Source organism: Myotis daubentonii, chromosome 3, assembly GCF_963259705.1.
Source record: "Myotis daubentonii chromosome 3, mMyoDau2.1, whole genome shotgun sequence".
NCBI classification, from domain to species: domain Eukaryota; kingdom Metazoa; phylum Chordata; class Mammalia; order Chiroptera; family Vespertilionidae; genus Myotis; species Myotis daubentonii.
In genome coordinates, this window is record NC_081842.1 from 111,207,970 (window position 1) to 111,221,106 (window position 13,137).

The following is a 13,137-nucleotide window of genomic DNA, read 5'->3' on the forward strand; positions in this document are numbered from 1 at the left end:
ACAAAATACCCCAATCAAGATGAAAACAAAAAAGACCCACACCAAGACAATAATTAAAATGTCCAAGGATAAAGACAAAGAGATAATTTTAAAGGAAGCAAGAGAGAGTCAGTTAGTGACCTACAAGGGAGCCCCCATGAGGCTGTCAATGGATTTCTCAACAGAAACATTTCTGGCCAGAAGGGATTGTCATGAAGTATTCAAGTAATGAAAAACAAGAGCCTATAGCCAAGCCTGCTCTATCCAGCAAGGCTATCTTTAAAAATTGAAGGTGTTATAAAGAACTCCCAAACAAAAGAAGGCCAAAGGAGTTCAGTACCACCAAACTAGCATTACAAGAAATGCTAAAGGTAGTGCTTTAAAAGAGGAAGAAATAGAGAGAAAAAGGAACATAGACAGAAAGAAAAAATGGCAATAAGTAAGTATACATCATTTATAACCTTAAATGTAAATAGATTAAATGTTCCAGTCAAAAGATATATGGTAGCTGAATACATACAAAAAACACTACCCACATATATGTGGTCTGCAAGTGACCCAGCTGAGAACAAAAGATTCACACAGCTTGAAAATGAAGGGAAAGAAACAAATACTCCATTCAAATGAGAAAAAAAAAAAGCTGGGGTAGAGATACTTATTTGTGACAAAATAGACTTCAAAACAAAGTCATTAAAAGAGACAAAGATCCCTAGCCAGTTTGGCTCAGTGGATAATACAGTGTTGGCCTGGGAACTGAAGTTATCCGGGTTTGATTCCAGTCAATGGCATGTACCTTGGTTGCAGGCTCCTCCCCGACCCAGGCCCTGGTCAAGGCTTGTGCCAAGCAATATGTTTCTCTCACATCAATGTGTCTTTCTGTCTTTCCCTCTCTTTTCCACTCTCTCTAAAAAAAAAAAAAAAAAAAATCAATGGGAAAATATCCTCTGGTGAAAATTAACGAGACAGAGAGAGAGAGAGAGAGAGAGAGAGAGAGAGAGAGAGAGAGGTTACCTAATGCTAAAGTGATCGATCCAATAAAAGATATAAACCTTATAAACATATAGTATATACACCCAATATAGGTGGACTTTATGGGGGAGATTTAAACCAATAAAGTAATAATAGGGGGTTTTAACACCCCACTGTCCTCAATGGTTAGATCTTCCAGATTAAAAATCAACAAGGAAACAGAGACCTTAAATTAGAAACTAGATCTAATGGATTTGATATTTATAGAACATTTCATCCCAAAGCAGCAGCAAATACATTCTTCTAAAGTGCACATGGGTCATTCACAAAGATAGACGTCATGTTAGACACAAAACAAGTCTCTACATGTTCAAGATGATTGAAATCATATCAAGCATCTTCTCAGATCACAATGGCATGGAATTAGAAATCAACTACTATAAAAAAAAAAACCTCAAAAACATTAAAACACATAAAAGCTAAAGAGCATGTTATTGCGCAATGAATGGGCTATAAATGAGATTAAGGGAGAAATGAAAAACTTCCTGGAAGCAAAAGAAAATGAATATACAACAACCCCAAATCTATGGGACACAGTGAAAGCAGTCCTAGGGGGAAAGTTTATAGCATTACAGGCCTACCTCTAGAAACAATAAAAAACCCTGGGCCATTTCCTTAGTAGTTAGAGCTTTGGCTTGTCAACTAAAGGGTCACTGGAATGGGTTTGATACCAGTCAAGGGCACATTACTTGGTTACAGGCTCAGCCTCCTGGCTTGGTCGGGGCACTTGTGGGAAGCAAATAATTGATGTGTCTCTCTCATATAGATGTTCTGTGTGTGTGTGTGTGTGTGTGTGTGTGTGTGTGTGTGTGTGTGTGTCTCCCATTCTCTTCTATTCCCTCTAAAAAATCAATGGAAAAATATTTTTGGGTGAGGATTAACAAAACAACAACAAAAAAGAAACAAGAAAAAGCTCTAATAAAATATCTAACATTACAATTAAAAGAATTAGGAATAGAACAGCAAGTAAAGCCCAAAGTAGAAGAAAAGAAATAATAAAGATCAGAGCAGAAATAAATGACATGGAGACTAAAACAAAAGCACAGATCAAACAATTCTAGAGATGGTTTTTTGAAAAGATAAACAAGATAAACAAGATTGATGAACCTTTAGCCAGACTCATCAAGAAATAAAGAGATGACCCAAATAAATAAAATAAGAAATGAAATAGGTAATATAACAACTGTTACCACAGAAATACAAAGAATTGTATGAAAATACTATGAAAAACTATTTACCAACAAACTGGAAAACCTGGGCAAATTTGACAAAGGTCAATCATGAAGGATCAGAAAACCTGAATAGACCAAGAACAACAAATGAAATTAAAGCAGTAATAAAATAAATAAATAAATAAATAAATAAATAAATAAATAAATAAATAAAACCTTCCAGCAAACAAAAGTCCTGGACTGAATGGATTTAAAGGAGAGTTTACCAAACATTAAAAAAAAAAAGATTTAACACCTGTTCTTCTCAAATTATTTCCAAACAATGAAAGAGGAGAGAAAACTCCCAAGCTCATTTTACAAGGTCAGAATTACCCTAATTACTCAACCAGAGAAACATACAGAAAGAAAATTACAGACCAGTAATCCTGATGAACATGGATGCTAAAATCCTCAACAAAATATTAGCACATTATCAGCAGAAATACATTAGAAAGATCATATACCATGAACAAGTGGGATGTATTTCTGGGAATGCAAGGCTGTATAATACTTGCAATCAATAAATATGATACATCACATAAAGAAACTGAAAGACAAAAATCACATGATTATATCAATAGATGCAGAAAAAAACTTTTGACCAAATCCAACACCCTTTTTTGATAAAAACGCTCACCAAAGTGGTAATAGAGGGAACAATTTCAACATATTAAAGGCCATATGTAAAAACCTACAACTAACATCATACTTGGTGTGAAAAAAATAAAAGATTTTGCACATTAAAAACGGGAAGGAGACAAGGATGTCTGCTTTCACCACTTTTATGCAACATAATACAGGATGTCCTAGGCACAGTGATCAGTAAAGAAGAAAAAAATAAAAAGCATTCAAATTGGAAAGGAGCACATAAAATTGTCATTATTTACAGATGATATGATATTGTACATAGAAAACCCTGTAGATTCCAACAAAAGCATACTATATTAAACGAATGAATTCAGCAAAGTAGCAGGTTACAAAAGTAATATCCATAAGTTGATAACCTTTTTATACACCAACTAGAAGCCTGGTGCATGACTTTGTGCACTCAGGCATGGCGGGGGTTCTCTCAGCCTGACCTGCACCCTACAGCAGTCGAGGAGCCCTTGGAGGATGTGCCACGGAGGGCTTAGGCCCGTGTAATGGGAGCGGGCCTAAACCCTCAGTCAGACATCCTTAGAGCTGCTGCAGAGGTAGGAGAGGCTCCTGCCACCGCCACTGCACTCCCTAACCTTCAGCCAGGCTTGTGGCTGAGCGGTGCTCCACCTGTGGAAGCACACTGACCATCTGGGGGAAGCTCCTGTGTTGAGCATCTGCCCCCTGGGGGTCAGTGTGCATCACAGTGACTAGTGATTCCACCATTTGGTTGATTTACATATTACCCTTTTATTATATAGGACTAGAGGCCCAGTGCACAAAAAATTGTGCACTCGGGAGGGAGGGGGAGTCCCTCAGCCCGGCCTGTGCCCTCTCGCAGTCTAGGATGCCTTGGGAGATAACGACATGCTGGCTTAGGCCCGCTCCCAGGTGGCAGAAGGCAAGCCCAATCCCTAGGTGCAGCCTCTGGTCGGGCCCAGAGCAGGGCTGATTGGGGAGTTGGGGTGCAGCTCCCTGTCATGCACAGAGCAGGGCGGATCAGGAGGTTGTGATGCCACCCTCAGTCACGCTCAGGGTAGGGCTGATTGGGGGGTTGGGGCACCGCCCCCTGTCACACTCAAGGTAGGGTCAATGGGGAGGTTGTGGCGCCACCCCCTGTCACGCACAGAGCAGGGCCAATCAGGGGGTTGGGGCGCTGCCCCCTGTCACTCACAGAGCAGGGACCATCAGAGGGGTTGGGGCTCCATACCCTGTCATGCACAGAGCAGGGTCGATCAGGGGGTTGAGGACCTCCCCCCATCAATCACAGAGTAGGGCCGATAGGGGAGTTGGGGCACCGCCCCCTGTCACACACAGAGCAGGGCAGGTCAGGGGGATGGGGTGCCACCACTGTCACACTCAGGGCAGGGCCAATGGGGAGGTTATGGCTCTACCCCGTCACACACAGAGCAGGGCCCGTGGGGGGCAGGGTTGGGGCGCTGCACCCTGTCACACACAGAGCAGGGCCGATCAGGGGGTTGGGGCACTGCACCCTGTCACACACAGAGCAGGACCGATCAGGGGGTTGGGGCGCCGCACCCTGTCACACACAGAGCCACGGGGCAATCAGGGGGCTGGGGAGCTCCCCCTATCAGGCACAGAGCAGGGCTGATCAGGTGGTTGGGGCGCCTTCCCTTCTCACGAACAGAGCAGGGCAGATAGGGAGGTTGTGGCCCCGCCTCCTGTCACACATAGAGCTGCAGGGCGATCAGGGGGTTTGGGCGCTGCCCCCTGTCATGCTGATCCCGGTGCTGGGAGGCATATTACCCTTTTACTATATAGGATAGAGGCCTGGTGCACGGGTGGGGGCCGGCTGGTTTGCCCTGAAGGGTGCCCTGGATCAGGGTGGGGGTGCCCACTGGGGTGCCTGGCCAGTCTGGGTGAGTGGCTGAGGGCTGTTTTCAGGCTGGCGGGTGACTGAAGCTCCCAACCTCTCCTTTTTTTCTTTTTTCTTTTTTTTATTCTGGGCCAGCTTTAGCTCTGAGGCTTGGCTCCAGCTCTTAGGCCACTGCTGCTGAAAGCAGGTATATGGTTTGTTTGGGTTCTATAATCGAAACACTGTTTCAACTCCAGCTCTGTGATCCCGGCTGGCTGAAAGCAGGTTTATGGGGGTTTGTTTAGCTTCTATATTTCTAACAATGTTTCAAACTGCAAGCTCAGAGGCCGGCAGCAGCAGGCGGGGAACGTTGGAGTCCTCCGTCACTGAAGCAAGCAAGCCTCATGGTTACTTCAAGCTGCTTGGCTGCCAGCCGCCATCTTGTCTGGCAGTTAATTTGCATATTGCCCTGATTAGCCAATGGGAAGGGTAGCAAACGTATGGCTAATTACCATGTTTCTCTTTTATTAGATAGGATAATCAACTCCTATAAAGAGAAATTAAAAAAACAAAAAAAAACAAAAAAATTAAGATACCTAAGAACAAACTTAACTAAAGAGGTAAAAGACCTGTACTTGGAAAACTACAGGACACTGAAAAAAGAGATAGAGGAAGACATAAACAGATGGAAGAATATACCAGGTTCCTGAATTGGTAGAAACAACATCATTAAAATGTCCATACTAACCAAAGCAATCTACAAATTTAATGCACTCCCCATTAAAATATCAAAGGCATATTTCACAGACCTAGAATGAACTCTGAAAATATTAATGTGGAATAAAAAAAGACCCAGAATAGCTGAAGCAATCCTGAGAAAGCAGAACAAAGTAGGAGGGATGTCAATACCAGATATCAAGGTGTATTAGAAAGCAACTCTTCTCAAAACTGCCTGGTAATGGCACAAGAACAGACATATAGAACAATGGAATAGAATAGAGAACCCAGAAAATGACCCAAACCAGTATGCTCAATTAATGTTTGACAAAGGAAACAACAATATACATGTAGTCAAGACAGTCTCTTCAATAAGTGGTTTTGGGGAAATTGGACAGATACATGGAAAAAATGAAACTAGACCACCAACATACACCATACACAAAAATAAACTCAAAATGGCTAAAGGACTTAAGCATAAGACCAGAAACCATAAAAATATTAGAGGAATACACTGGCAGCAAAATCTCAGACATAGGCCAAAGGAATATGTTCACCAATACAGCTCCTAGGCCAATGGAAACTAAAGAGAAAATAAACAAATAGGACTACATCAAAATAAAAAGCTTCTGTACAGCAAAAGAAACCATTAACAAACAACAAAAAGCCTACTGCATGGTGGAACATATTTGCCAATGTTATCACTCATTAGGGTTTAATCTCCAACATTTACATGGAACTCATACAACTTAACAAAATGACGACAAACAACCCAATAAAAAAATGGGCTGTGGACCTAAATAGATAGTTTTTGAGAGAGGACATAAGGAAGGCAAGGGACATGTGAAAACATGCTCAGTCACTAATCATCCGAGAGATGCAAATCAAAATGACAATCTGGTACCATCTCACACCTGTCAGAATGGCTATCATCAACAAATCAACAAATGACAAATGCTAGTTAGGACGCAGAGAAAAAGGAACCCTCTTGCACTGCTGGTGGGAATGCAGACTGGTGCAACCACTGTGGAGAACAGTATGAAAGTTCATCAAAAAGTTAAAAATGGAACTCCCATTTGACCCAGTGATCCCACTTCTAGGAATATTTCCCACAGAACTATAAACACCAGTCAGAAGTGATATATGCACCCCTATGTTCATAGCAGCACTATTTACCATAGTTAACATTTGGAAACAGCCTAAGTGCCCATCAGCAGATGAGTGGATTATAAAACTGTGGTACATCTACACAATGGAATTCTATGCTGCTGCAAAAAAGAAGGAATTCTTACCATTTGCAACAGCATGGATGGAACTGGAAAGCATTATGCTAAGCGAAATAAGCCAGTCAGAGAAAGATAAATATCACATGATTTCACTAATTTATGGATTCTGATGAACAACATAAACTGATGAACAAAAACAGATCTAGAGAGAGAAGCATCAATAAGACCATCACACCTCAGAGGGAAGGAAGGGGAGGGTGGGGTAAAGGGGGATAGATAAACCAAAGGACTTGTATGCATGCATATAAGCCTAACCAATGGACACAGACACCAGGAAGTGAGGGCATGAGTTGGGGGGGGGCAATGGGGGATAAGGACACATATGTAATACCTTAATCAATAAAGAAAAAAAGTGGTCAAAAAAACAAACAAAAAGAACAATCCCATTTACCATTGCAATAACAGCAACAAAATAAGGTATTTATAAATAAACTTAACAACAGTGGTATAAGACCTATACTCGGAAAACTATAGCACATTGCAAAAAGAAATGTAGGGAAATACAAAGAAGTGGTAACATAATGTGTTCACGGATTGGAAGAATTAACGCCATTAAACTGTCCACACTACCCAAGGCATTCTATTGTTTCAAAACAATTCCCATTAATATACCATTGGCATATTTCACAGATCTAGAACAATATTCCAAAAATTTATATGGAACCCAAAAGGCCCAAAATAGCCATAGCAATATTAAGAAAGAAGAACAAAGTTGGAGGGATCACAGTACTGGATATCAAGCTACAAAGCCATTGTAATCAAAACAGCCTATTACTGACATAAGAACAGGCAAAGGTTTATGGAACATAGCAAAGACCCCAGAAATAGACCCACACAATTATAGAAAATTAACATTTTATAAAGCATGCAAAAGCATACAATGGAGTAAAGAGAATCTCTTCAATAAATGGTGTTGGGAAAATAGGACAGATACATGCATCAAAATGAAACTAGTCCACCAACTCACACCATTCATAAAAATAAACTCAAAATGGATAAAATACTTAACTATAAGTCATGAAACCATAAAAATCCCAGAAGAAACAATAGGCAGTAAAAATTTCAGATATTTCACGTAGAAGAATTTTCACAGATACATCTCTGAGGGTAAGAGAAACAAAGGAAAAAATAAACAAATGGAACTACATCAAACTAAAATATTTCTGTGCAGCAAAATCAATCATCCTCAAAATGCAAAGGGAACCCATGGTATGGGAAACCATATTCTCCAATAATTCATGTGATAAGGGTTAATTTCCAAAATATATGTCATAAAACTCAACATAAGGAAAAGAAACAATCTAATAAAAAATTGACAAAGGACCTGAATAGACACTTCTCCAAAGAGAACATACAGGTGGCCAATAGACATATGAAAAAATTCTCAATGTCACTAATCATCAGATGCAAATTAAAATGACAATGAGTTTACACCTGCCAGAAAGCCTACAATCAGTAAATCAACAAACAGCAAGTGCTGGTGAGGATGTGGAGAAATGGGAACACTGCTAGTGGTAATGCAGAGATTTGTGCAGCTACTGTTAAAAACAGTATGGAGCCCTGACTGGTTTGGCTCAGTGGATAGAGCGTCAGCCTGTGGACTGAAAGGTCCCAGGTTTGATTCTGGTCAAGGGCATGTACCTTGGTTGTGAGCACATCCCCAGAAGGAGGTGTGCAGGAAGCAGCTGATCGATGTTTCTCTCTCATTGATGTTTCTAACTCTCTATCCCTCTCCCTTCCTCTTTGTAAAAAATCAATAAAAAATATAAAAAAAAAAACAGTATGGAGTTTCAAAAAAAAAAAAAAAGGACTTTCATTTAACCCAGAGGATCTCACATCTGGGCATATATCCTATAAATCCAGAAATGCCAATCAAAAAGAATATGTGCCTGGCATATATGTTAATAACAGCATTATTTAAAACTAGAGGCCCAATGCAGGAAAATTCATGCAAGAGTAGGCCTTCCTTCCCCAGCTGCCGGCACCGGCTTCCTTCTGGCACACAAGACCTGGGCCGCTTCCCTCCTCCGGTCACCGCCGGCACCCAAGACCCAGGCTGGCTTCCCTTGGGCCACCCACAGGCACCCAGGACCTGGGCTGGCTTCCTTTCAGCCCCGGCTTAGTCAGGAAAGATGTCCAGAATGACGTCCCGAAGACATACGGTCTATTAGCATATTACCATTTTATTATTATAGACTATAGAAATTCATGCATGGGGGGTCCCTCAGCCCAGCCTGCACCCTCTCCAATACAGGACCCCTTGGGGGATGTCTGACTGCCAGTTTAGGCCTGATAGTGGGATCGGGCCTGAACCGACAGTTGGACATCCCTCTTGCAATCCAAGACTGCTGGCTCCTAACCGCTCATCTGCCTGCCTGCCTGATCACTCCTAACCCCTCTGCTTGCCTGCTTCATTGCCCCTAACCACTCTGCCTGCCTATCTAATGCCCCTAACTGCTCCCATGCCTGCCTGATAGCCCTTAAGCACCTCTGTCTGCCTGCCTGATCACCCCTAACTGCCTCTATCTGCCTGCCTGATTGCCATGACTTTGTCTGGAAATATGTCCAGAAGATGTTTGGTCTAATTAACATATTACCCTTTTATTAGTATAGATAGCTAAGATCTGGAAACAGACCAAGTGTCCATCCGCAGATGAGTAGATAAAAAAAGATGTGCTACATTTACACAATGGAATACTTTGCAGAAGTAAAAAGGAAAGTTCTCTTACCCTTTGAGACAGCATGTGGGCCAAGAGATTGTTATATTAATTGAAATAAGCCAGTCAGAGAAAAGCAAATGTCACATTACCTCATTTATACGTGGTATCTAATGAACAGAGTAAACTAATAAACAAAATTGGTCAGAGACATAGAAGCAATGGAACATAATGACATATCAGAGGGAAGGGGGAGCGTGGAGAGATTAACCAAATAAATTTTATGCATATATACATAGCCCATTGACAAAAAAATAGAAAGGTAAAGTCCTTGGGTGGGACAGAAGCCAGGTAGAGAGGGGAAAAAAGAGGAAAATGGGGGATATCTGTAATACTCTCAAGAATAAAATAAATTTTTAAAGGGAAAAATAAAGAAATCCACGAAGACAAAGAAATAAAAACATAATTTTATTCTTACGGATTGGATGAATAAATATTGTTCAAGCGTCCATACTACCCAAACCAATCTACCAGATTCAATGCAATTTATATTCAAAATTCAAGTGGAATTTCTTTTTTTAAAAAATATGTATTTTATTGATTTTTTACAGAGAGGAAGGGAGGGGGACAGAGAGCTAGAAACATCAATGAGAAAGAAGCATTGACCAGCTGCCTCTTGCACACCCCCTACCGGGGATGTGCCTGCAACCAAGGTACATGCCCTTGACTGGAATCGAACCCGGGACCCTTCAGTCCCCAAGCCGACGCTCTATCCAGTAAGGCAAACTGGCCAGGGCCAAGTGGAATTTCTTTACCAAAACTTGCATGAAAGCACAAATGTCCCTGAATATCCAAAACAATCTTGAGAAAAACCAAAGCTGGATGCACCAGGTTCTTGATTTTATTTTTATTTATTTAATTGTTTTATTTTCTAAAGTTTTACATATGACTCCTTGCCCCTTATTGATCCCCCTGACCCCACCCACACCCAAGGGCGTTTCGCCACCATCCCAGTGTCTGTGTCCATTGGTTATGCTAATATGCATGCATACAAGTCCTTTGGTTGATCTCTAACCCTCCCCTATCATTTGTCTCTGGATCTATTTTTGTTCATCAGTTTATGCTGATCATTATATACCATATATGAGTGAGATTATGTGATATTTATCTTCCTCTGACTGGCTTATTTCCTCATCAGGCCCGCAGCCCAGCCCACCCACACTGATCTATGGTCATTGTGGCGTTAGGGCCACAGGTCTTTTATATTACAGACTAGAAGCCCATTGCAGGAGAATTCCTCCAAGAATAGGGCTTCTTCGGGCCGCCAAGGGCCGCAGATGGGGGTCCCGCCAGCCCAGGGCCGCACACAGGGGTCCCAGCTGGGGGCGGGGCTTAAGCAGCCCGTTCATGCCACCAAGCCCCTTCGCCCATGGCCACAGACAGGGGTCCCGCCCATCCAGGGCTGCACATGGGGGTCCCAGCTGGGGGCGAGGCTTAGGTGGCACACGGGGGCCCATATGGTAGCTTGCGCTGGCCCACCCTGCCTGCAGTATGCAAATTAGCCACCATCTTTGTTGGTGGTTAATTTTCATATTACACTGATTAGCAAATGCGAGGCGTAGCGAAGGTACGGTCAATTACCATGTTTGTCTATTATTAGATTAGATAGTATTCCATTGCGTAGATGTGCCACAGTTTTTTAATCCACCCATCTGCTGATAGGCATTTGGGCTACTTCCAAATCTTAGCTATGTAAATTGTGCTGCTATGAACATAGGGGTGCATATATCCTTTCTGATTGATGTTTCTAGTTTCTTGGGATATATTCCTAGAAGTGGGATCACTGGATCAAATGGGAATTCCATTTTTAACTTTTTGAGGAAACTCCATACTGTTCTCCACAGTGGCTGCAACAGTCTGCATTCCCACCAGCAGTGCAAGAAGGTTCCTTTTTCTCTGCATCCTCAATAGCATTTGTCGTTTGTTGATTTGTTGATGATAGCCATTCTGACAGGTGTGAGATGGTACCACATTGTCATTTTGATTTGCATCTCTCTGATAATTAGTGACTTTGAGCATGTTTTCAGATGTCTCTTGGCTTTCTGTAAGTCTTCTTTTGAAAAGGGTCGATTTAGATCCTTTGACCATTTTTTGATTGGATTGTTTATCTTCCTTTTGTTAAGTTGTGTGATATCTCTATAAATTTTGGAGATTAAACCCTTATCAGACATAACATTGGCAAATATGTTCTCCCATGCAGTGGGCTTTCTTGTTGTTTTGTTAATGGTTTCTTTTGCTGTGCAGAAGCTTCTTATTTTGATGTAGTCCCATTTGTTTATTTTCTTCTTAGTCTCCATTGCCCTAGGAGGTGTATTGGCTTCTGGAGCTCAGTGAAGGCAGGAAGTAAACAACAAAACAAAACAAAAACCTGAGAAGAGAGAATTTAAAAATGAAAATCTCTGAAGTTTCCCAACAATTCATGTTCTTTATCTTTTAATGATACTTCTTTTCAATTCACATTGACATATTAGTCAAAATAGTACCTATTAGGGACATTTTGCTGCCTATGGAATCTTGTAAGATTGTTATGGTTTTTAGTCTCACATTTAAGTTCTTTAGCCATTTTTAGTTTGTTTTTTTATATAGTGTAATTTGGTGGTCTAGTTTCTTTTTTTTGCATGTACCTGACCAATTTTCCCAGCACCATTTATTGAAGAGATTGTCTTGACTCCATTGTATGCTCTTGCCTCCTTTGTCAAATATCAATTGAGCATAATGGTTGGGTCAATTTCTGGGTTTTCTATTGTGTTCCATTGGCCTAATGTCTATTCATGTGCCAGTACCAGGCAGTTTTGAGAACAGTGCCTTGCTACTTGGACATGGTGTATGATCTTTCTAATGTAATGCTGGATCTGATTTGCTAGAATTTTGTTGAGGATTTTAGCATCTATGTCAGTGATGCTGAACCTTGTGAGCTCGGCGTGTCAGCATTTTCAAAAACCCTAACTTAACTCTGGTGCCATGTCACATATAGAAATTTTTTGATATTTGCAATCATAGTAAAACAAAGATTCATATTTTTGATATTTATTTGATATATTTAAATGCCATTTAACAAAGAAAAATCAACCAAAAAAATGAGTTTGCGTGTCACCTCTGACACGCGTGTCATAGGTTTGCCATCACTGATAAGTTCATCAATGATATTGGCCTCTAGTTCTCTTTTTTTGTGGCATCTTTATCTGGTTTTTGAATTAGGGTAACGCTGGCTTCATAGAAAGAGCTTGGAAGTGTGCCTTCCGCTTCAATTTTTTGAAATAGTCTGAGGAGAATAGGTTTTAGTTCTCCTTTGAATGCTTGGTAGAACTCCCCTGTAAAGCCGTCCAGACAAGGGCTTTTGTTTGCTGGAAGATTTTTGATTGCTGCTTCAATTTCTTCGGTAGTTATCAGCCTATTCAGGTTTTTTTGATTCTTCTTAATTGAGTTTTGGGGGCTTGTATTTTTCTAAAAATATGTCCATTTCATTTAGGTTGTCCATTTTGTTGGAACAGAGTTGCTCATTGTATTGTTTTACGATTCTTTGTATTTCTGTGGGGTCGGTTGTTATTTCACCTCTTTCATTTTGTTTTTGTTTATTTGGGTCCTTTCTCTTTGCTTCTTGGTGAGCTTGGCTAGAGGTTTCTCAATCTTGTTCATCCTTTCACAGAACCAGCTCTTGGTTTTGTTGATCTTTTGTATTGTTTTTTTGTTTGTTTTTTTTGTCTCTAAGTCATTTATCTCCGCTCTGATCTTTATTATTTCCTTCC